At 32.1% G+C, this 8,599-nt stretch overlaps 1 long non-coding RNA gene across 1 annotated transcript; it reads right to left on the reverse strand.

Moving 5' to 3' along the window:
• Nucleotides 1-5,894: 5,894 nt before the first annotated feature.
• LOC146733908 (uncharacterized) lies at nucleotides 5,895-8,222 on the reverse strand. Its single transcript, XR_014931652.1, has 4 exons — nucleotides 8,128-8,222; nucleotides 7,077-7,123; nucleotides 6,481-6,498; nucleotides 5,895-5,969 (listed from the first exon to the last, which is right to left on the reverse strand). It is a non-coding gene; the product is annotated as an uncharacterized LOC146733908 (long non-coding RNA).
• Between the last annotated feature and the right edge of the window lie 377 nt (nucleotides 8,223-8,599).

The following is an 8,599-nucleotide window of genomic DNA, read 5'->3' on the forward strand; positions in this document are numbered from 1 at the left end:
TGAGGCCACGATGATGCCACAAAATAAGCGAGGCGAGCACAGCTTCAATTTTCAATGACGCGAAGCTGATGCCACAATGATGCGATGCTGGGGCGACAATGAAGCCATGCGTAGGCGACAATGATGCCACAAAGGCCAAAGCTTTCGCGAGAACTGTACTGTATGCTGGTTTACTAAACGCTTGCATATGGAAAATGGTTAACAATCTTGTCTGCTAGCAATCTCCTGCTTTATGGCCCCGTTGGTGGCGCCATTTCGGCAACACTCGTAATGCCGAAAAAACTCGAAGGTGACGGGAGAGGGGGGCGTGGCCCGGTTTTGGAATATCATTGACTGTTTACCCAATTTATATACCCTTTTCACTTGCTTTTTTGTCATAATGTTGTTTATAAATACATTTTGCACACAAAAAAGTCAATTGGCCCAATTCAGTTACACTTTAAGTAATTCCTTATAATCATTTTTACTATTACTGCTTCATATTATGTGTGTTATAACTTGTTTAATTTAATGGCCAATATTAAAGTGGCGTAGGCACTCTTTATTTTAACTAGAGAATACCCATGATGCTCTGCTTCATTTTCTATTTTGCTATTTTTCCTATCATAAACTATTTTTTAATGTCTAATATCTGTGAACATATTCTCCAACCAATGTATGTGTACAGAACAGTGTTTGTTGCTTTAGTATGCAGGATTAGGGGTTATGGTTAGCATGGAGCTCCATGTGTGTAGCTAGCTAGCTGACTTGACAGTAAATGACTTTCATTTAGCCATGGTTCTTCAGTTCTATAATGATCTATTTGGTAAGTGTACACATCTACAGTTTACTCTCCAGAATGTTTGAAATTCATCTATAGAGCAGGTAATAATAGTTTAATAATTGTAGTAATTTTTATTTCAGCTATGGATGATATCCCCGATTTTATTTTTAATTTGGTGACAAGAGGAAAGACTAACAATATGATTCTTGAATATCTAAAGAAAGAACGACAAATTGCTTGGAGGTATGCATATAAGGGCCATTCCAATTTTAGGAATATAAATTACAAAGCCCCCTCACCCACAACATTTTATTGTATACTAGTATGCTTCTATTCAGGACAAATATATTTTATTTAAAGGGGCATATACAATAACCTTGGGGTGGAGTGTTAGGATTCTGGTTAAAGAATATTTTCCCTTTTCTTTTTGATAAAGAAAATAATGAATAGCTTGTAACGATAATTGTATAATTACTAATTTATTTTTCCTCAAAGTGACAGACATGTATAGTATGTTCCTAGATACTCTTTCACAACATACCTGTGTATTTTAGACATTGATTTTAACAGATTTTTGTATGTTTATACATCTCCATTTAGTTTGTCTACGTTAAAAAGGCGAATGCTTTCTTGGGGAATAACAAGATATGAAAATATTTCACCCAATGAAGTACTTGCAGCAATAAAGGTACAGTTGTCTGAATTTAAAATTTATGTGTAAACAAATGAATATTTGGTCATTATTGTTCTTTTTTTCTTTAACTTAAATGGGATTTGTATTCAAACAACACAAGGCAATACAATTAATATAACTGTTAAAAGAAATGATAAAATGTTTGATGAATGTGGGATGTATTGTTAATATTGGGTCTTGTACTATTTTATTAGGAAGAAATGAAAGGTCCAGGAAAGCTTGTTGGAATTAAAGCCATGCACAGGCGACTTAGACAGAAATATAAAATTTTTGCAACAAGGTACATTATTTATCTCATATTTGAGTGCTAGTGTTGGGCTATATGTTAAGCATTAATGAGGTCCGCTGAAACAAAATAATGTGAACTTGAATATTACGCTTGACATTGTGTTTGCTAGTGTTGACAGTTAGTTTGTCTATTTATGTAAACATTAATGACTTGTTTGGGTTGAAAATCTATTAAGATCTCTGAAATATTTATTTCCAATTAAATTTAATAATACATGTACTACAAATGTTGTGCTACTGTTTTTCTTTATTTTTATGTTTTTTTAATTAATATTTGGATAATTAAATGTTTCATCAACATTTGATGAAGATATGCATATTCATTAAATATCATTCATGTATCTGCATTACATACAAATCATTCAATATGAAAAATCTTAAATAAAAATCAATTGCTTTACTATGACAGAGACCAAGTAGAAGCAGTAATGGTTGTTAATTTTTATGAGCAAATGCAAATAAGACGGAGAGGAAGATTAGGGAGAAGTATTGGACACAGAAGAAAATACTATTCAATGGTATTGAGTGAAAGAATTGCTACATAATTGTATTGTTTTAATATATACAGAGAAAATTTTTACAAAAAAAACATACCAGTAATATTTATTAAAAAAAACAAAACCACACACAATTGATAAAAGTAAATAAATATTTGTGTCCTGTTTTATTTTGTTATTCTGACAAAAATATTGAGACCAGCTCAGTACAGAACATTAGTCGCATGAATATGCATTGTGGTGTAATATACACATACAACTGATGTGATTGTCTGGGAAATGTTGATGTTCTGCTTTCAGATTATAATTCAATATGGTTTCATTTCTAGGGACCTAATTAGTTTTGGCACCTTGACGGATATGATAAGTTGATGGGGTATAGAAAAAAGGAATATCGCAAGATCCTATGGTTGAGAGTGTATACCACAAATAATAACCCAAAAGTAATATGCAAATACTTCTATGACACAGTTTTGCAAAACAAAGGTACAAAGATCATTATATTGTGTATACTGTAATCCACATTTATTTTGTGATTTGATTCAATGTGGCCAATTTCACCCAAAAAATATTCCAATTTGTTTCAGTATGTCCAAGCCGAACAAGGTCTGATTATGGAACTGAGGTGACTGACTTAGTGCAAGCACAAATGTTTTTAAGAAGAAATCACACTGATCCATACTGTTTTGATGGGTCTCATACATATGGAACCTCCATGTCTAATCAAGTAAGTATAATTGTTGATCATGTGTAAATTGCTATACATTTTCTATTCACATTTTTCTATGCATCTAATTTTTTCCAAGCTAATACATGGGTAGCAAACCTATTCAGATAACTGGTTGTTTGGAAGGCTAGTAATTGAACAGTTGGAATTGGACATAACTGAAATTCATTTTAAAATTACCTCAGGTGCATGTCCTGGGGTATATTGATATAAAGTTAGGTGCCAATTGTTATATTGTTTTTGTCATATTGACTGTTATCATTCCTATATTTGTAGTGCATTGAAAGTTGGTGGACACAACTGAGGAAGTACAGTGTAGAGTATTGGAGAGATCAGTTCAAGGTGCTGTATATATAATGTATAATGCTATACTTCATCACTTAATGATACTACTTAACGATATATATTTGCGTTTGTCGCTTTTTTTGAAACGTTTTATTTTTGGTGGACCCAGCAATGTGTAGTATGTAGTGTGTGCTTCCCAATGATCCGATGGTGTGACATCATGGAATGGACATTAATTTGTTTAAACAATTGCAAAGACTGCATAGTTCATGTTAATTTTTGGTCAATTTGACCAGAATTTTACCTAGAATTTCTATGCACAATTGTTTTAAATAATTTGTTAAATTGTTTCAGGACTTTTATTCTCATACTTGCAAACAAGTATTGTAGGTAAATGCATCAGTTTTAGTAAATAGACAAGGTTGTAATGGTTTTGCTATGTTAATTTGTATGTGTATTTTATCACATCACAGGTTTTCAGCAAACTCTGTTCATGCCTGCATTACCAGTCATATTAATGTAGTGTTATTGATGCAGAATTTACTGTTTTGTATTTGCAAAAAAGCTTCATGCTGATGGTTAATTCAAACTTTGCATAAAATGCAGCTGACATTACAAATTTAATGGACAGAATTTGTTTTATTTTAGACATTGAAGAATGAAGGACTGTATGATCCTGATTGTGAATTGGATAGGTAACTATTATAATTTTACTTTTTAAATTACTGATAATAAATAATTCAATTCGGAGGAAGTCTGAAAGCAGGGACTTGTAATTTGTACTTCCATTCTAGTACATAATACATACCTATACCGATCACATTCTTATAATACATACGCCGATTCATGACCTAATTCAAGAGGTAGTCATTTTAAAGTAGAAAATTAATAAAAACTGTTGTGTATAGATTGATTCAGTGCAAAAATATCATTTCAATCTTTATAATTCAGAAGCTGCTTGTTGTATGAATATATGCCGTTACTGGAAGATGAATTGAATTGCTTTGCTGATGAGTGGAATTCTCATAGGATTCGAAAACAAAAGGAACAGTTAAGACCAAATGGTGTCCCAGAAGACTTGTATCAGTTCCCTGAATTAAGCGGTATGTGAATTTGGAGGAACTTTGAACTGCATTCATGAAAGTGGGGAGGGTGTTTATATTTTAAGTGACTTCTTCACAATAAAGTTTCACAATTTCAAATTAATAAACTGAAAATTTGTATGTCATACATGATGTACACAAGTTTGAACTTCCAGTGGGACGTGATACTCCTGCTCTCATTTACCACCATATTCATTTTTTGTATCAATAGACATAATCTGACACTTTTTTTCAGGTGCAAGAGAAATGGGCTGGCAGGTTTCCACAGAAGACTTAGAATCCTTTGCTAAAGAAAAGAATGTTGCTGCTCCACTACCAGATTACATTTCCCCAGCTTTTAGGAAAGCAGCTGATGATGAATTAATTCATGATATTAACATTAATAATGCAAGACAAACATATATTTATTTTAGACACATTTTTACCTAGCTTGATCAGCATTGTTTTCAGCTAAAACATAGCTATTTAGAAAAGTAAAATTCAGTCAAGTATTATTCCCAAGTATTATGGTGAAATTTCATAATAAAATATCCCCCAAGTTTATTTTTTGTGAAATTAGCATGTTTTCAAGATATGGTTAAAATAAGTGCACATGTGTTAGTAATATGCTCTCCAAGATGGGCATACACTTTTTAACACTGGATATACTAGTGCAGCAATTATTTTGTGCACATACAAACTGTCAAACTTGTTGGCTCATCAGTGTTCCAAGTGTGCTGACCTTTATTCAACAGTGTACATAATTTGTCAGCTTAATCACAAGATTGGGGGGAGGGGGTCAAACTGCCAATTTTATACAGAAAGGTGTGATGTTTGCATGAGGAGTGTCTTTTTGCTCAGATCATTAGTCCTACAATTAAATAATGGATGTTACTGAACTCCCTTTTTATAACAAGTATTCTGATACACACAAAAGCATCACCCAAAGTTGGCTGTTAATATTTGTACACATAACAATTAAAAACTTTTTCAAAGAATTTATTTGGGTACTGTAAATACAAGTTCCATAAAAATACAAAATAGCTCAAAAACTCAGTGAACAATACAATACTAGTGAGGGAATACTCACTGACTATACTGTTTTACTGATAACCAGAAACTGCAGACATCTTCATATGCTAAGACAAATGCAAGAACTGAACTTTATAGAAGAACTTCGCCACTAATTAAAAAAAAAGTCAGTGCAAAGGAAAATAACAAAACCAACATGCAGAATCATCATTCAGATGTGAAAAAACTCTGCTATTGAGGTGTCATAAAATGTCTGTGAAATGCCTGCCCACACATCTTCTATTTTGAATTTGTTATGTCATAATTATCCAATCAAACGCCACCATTCACACACTTTTCCTCACTGTGACGCAAAGGGTTCACCCATTTCAACAGGATGTCAATGGACTTGCTATCATTTAATAACTATGATTTACTTGAAAAAAATTGAAATGGAGAGTTCTGTGACAATAGATTTCAACTGACTTTATCGACCACAACACAAGTGACTCTGATTGTGCAGCTAAGCCGGAAATGTACAAATGTATATTTCAAATCTAACTCAAACCTAAACTTGATAATATGTTTTCTTTATGATCAACTCTTCCTCTTTAATAGTACTCTGAAAATAAATATAGAAGAATATTCTGAAGTTTTGACCATTTATCATTTCATTCACTCATTACAATATTATGAAAACATTGTCAAGTCAGAATTACAATAAAATCCTATTTCTTAACTGTATATTGCATAAATGCTGTCAGAACAAATGCTAATAATGGTTTAATTTCAAACCACAAGAATAAAAAAGGGACAAAAACTGCTTGAATGAGAGCACTAATAAGGATTGTTATCACCTCAGTAAACACTGAAGAGCACAGAATTTCTTCACTACAATGCCTAAATGCCAAAAAATAGTGCAAAGTGTCAGTTTGTGTTCAGTTACATGTTCTATTTCCAGTATGTGCTCTAGTGATTCTGTGTTTGATGATACAGATGGAAAGTGTATGATGCTATAACTACAACAAACTTTGGTTTCCTTTTCCAAAAAGAGGGAGCAATCTGATTGGTCAGTTATTGCCATTCAAGTGCATGGTACATGATCAGTCAGTCATCTCAAGTGTCTAACTTACCTGTCAATTAAATTGTACCTAAAAAATAAATAGAACATTTTTATGAAACAATTAAATTTTAAAACAAGCAGCCTGTCGGCTGAGATAGCTCCGCTGTTAGTAATGCACATTTCAATTAAAGAACAGAAGATATCATTAGAAAATGAACAATATGTATAGTATCAAGCAATAGAACTTGCGGCTTTCAACAAGAAGTCGAAAATATCACTTTTTACCAAAAATGACAAAAATATTCACCAAAGTTAGAGAATTAAAGATATCATTACAAAATGAACAAATCTGAGAGAGGTCCACATGTAGTACCTATATATGTAATATCAAAGCAATTGAACTTGCGGTTTTTAACAAGAACTAGAAAATATCACTTTTTACCAAAAATGACAAAAAATATTGACCAAAATTAGAGAATTGAAGATATCAACATGAAATGAACAAACTTAAGAGAGGTCGAAAAAGAAAAACATTGACATGGACAACGTCGGACAATTACTCATATGATTAGTCGACAGCGGAGCTAATGAAAGGACTATTTAGATATTGTTGATAAGATCACATTTGTTTTAAACAAACACATTTGATTTGATTACATTGATTACCTCTGATCCATGGTCTTCTACCATACTTTCATTTAATTCTTCCATCCCTTGTAAAAATATTCGAAAAAACAATAAAAATAATGCTCTGTGAAATTTTTCACAGCAATATATCAGTATCAATATCAAAGTGTACTTACGAAATGAAATAAAATGATCTTGTGCAAGATATATGGGTCTGATGACACCAGTATAACATGTTAAATTGCCACAGTATTATGATAGGAACATGTAGATCTAAACATAGGATATGGTTTCTGTGGTGAAATGCACTACCATACCATAATTACTTACATTTTCAAGGATTTTTAGCATACAATATATAGTTTTTGGTGAATTGCATGACATGATAGAGCCCCTTTTAGTTCAATAGTAAACAAAACTGAAATGAGTCGGCCATAATGGTAACGACATGGCTCCAGAACAGCATTTGCGTTTGACCATTTTGAAACTGATATGAAAAAATATTATGGTCCTGTTATTTGTATATATATATATATATATATATATATATATATATATATATATATATATATATATATATATATATATATATATATATATATATATATATTATTATGTTCATTGTATGTACCAATATGGACAATAGCTGTCCATGTATAGCAAAAAGATCTGAATCCAAAATGACAGAAATGCTTGATTTTCATGAATTTTACCACAAAAATGCCACAAGTCACCCTTAGTAAATCTGATATGAAAAACAAATCGTGCATCGAGCTCCCATAATGTACAATGTAAGTACCAAGTTTGAGGAATTGCAGAAATGCTTGAATTTCAAGCAAAAAAATGGCTGATCAGTCCATGTCTCAAATACAGGTGCAGGTTCATGTGCATAGAGGTCAACCTCCTTTTTGGGACTACTAAATTGGTATAACCTGGGAATCCCTATTTAAGCTGTTTCAGTATTTGCCAAATGTTAAACCAACAATGATAAACATGCCAAAATGAAAACATGCCAAAATCAAGCGAAAGCACAATTTTTTGATTTGAAATTTCAAAAACATGACTATGAATTTTTAAATTATTCACTTACCAGGTAGATTTAAAAATGCGCAATATTCAGAACAGGAATGATCTTTCGAAAATGTTACGATCGCCTGCCGTGAGATATTGTCCATGCCAAACAGACTATCAAAAAAATGAGATTTTAAGGTCAGACAAAGGAAAAGTTGCAAGCATTATCATAATTCCATCTATTAAACCTTATTTTAACAGGCATCGTGCACTTGCTTCTAATTATGAGTAAATTTCTTTCAAACATTTTCTATATAACATAATGTATTTTTGTTATAAAGTTTGTAACAGAACCAGTTTTTCTTTCGTTGTGGTTATTAGTCCCAGTTTCAGGTGCAGCCTTAAAGGGGGAATATAGTTCTTATTTCCGGTTTCCGTCGTTTCCGTCTGTGAACAAGTCACTGTTGAATATGCAAATAATTTTTGTCTTCCAGATCTGAAAAGTGAGTCTTTTTCATGATTTTCATCCAAAATTACCTCTCCCACCAACA

The sequence above is a fragment of the Saccoglossus kowalevskii genome, chromosome 15 (assembly GCF_978046115.1).
Source record: "Saccoglossus kowalevskii chromosome 15, keSacKowa6.1, whole genome shotgun sequence".
Taxonomy (NCBI): Eukaryota; Metazoa; Hemichordata; class Enteropneusta; family Harrimaniidae; genus Saccoglossus; species Saccoglossus kowalevskii.